Consider the following 725-nt stretch of genomic DNA (forward strand, 5'->3'; position numbering starts at 1 on the left):
GGGTCTAGTTCATAAATGCTCACCAGGGAATACAACACTCTGGCATTCTCTAGAGACTGAAAAAGAAAGATATGATGTGTGGAATTTTAAAAGGCAAAAGAAGGAAAGCACGTTAGCCAAAGCCAAGGGAGCCATTTTACAAACTAGGGGCAAACATCACCTCCGCTCTCAGTGACAGCACCTGAAGGAGAGTGGCCAGCAGCGAGCCCTGCACACCAGGGACTTACTTATTTTCCCAGCATATTTCATAATCATTCAAGAAAGTTCAAGCAAAACGATATATGTGACATTTGGGCACAGGTCTTTTTCAAAGAGAAAAATCAACCCAGCCAAGCTAATTGTCCTCATGCATCAGCCACCCTGCCTCCCCCACCCCAGCCCCCACCGCCAGGCTTCCACCATCCACGCACAGAACTGCAGCCAGGAGACTGTTCAGTACAATCCCAGAGGATACGCTTAGGACTAGTTTATTAACATACGCAATTCCTGTCAACAATGGCCTCAGTTTTTCATGTATCAATGAATTTCAAGACTCCGTAAAATTCTGGATCCAGATAAAAGGACACTGTAGACAAAGAGCTCAGTTTTTTTCTAAAAAGAAATGGAAATTGTATTTCCTACAATTAAGTTTTGTTGGTTTGTTTTTGGTTTTGCAGGGTGGGGAAGAAGTTATCATGATGAAAACACTATTTTTTTTTTTTTTTTTTTTTTTTTTTTTTTTTTTT

This window comes from Neophocaena asiaeorientalis, unplaced genomic scaffold (genome assembly GCF_003031525.2).
Source record: "Neophocaena asiaeorientalis asiaeorientalis breed wild unplaced genomic scaffold, Neophocaena_asiaeorientalis_V1.1 scaffold698, whole genome shotgun sequence".
NCBI classification, from domain to species: Eukaryota; Metazoa; Chordata; class Mammalia; order Artiodactyla; family Phocoenidae; genus Neophocaena; species Neophocaena asiaeorientalis.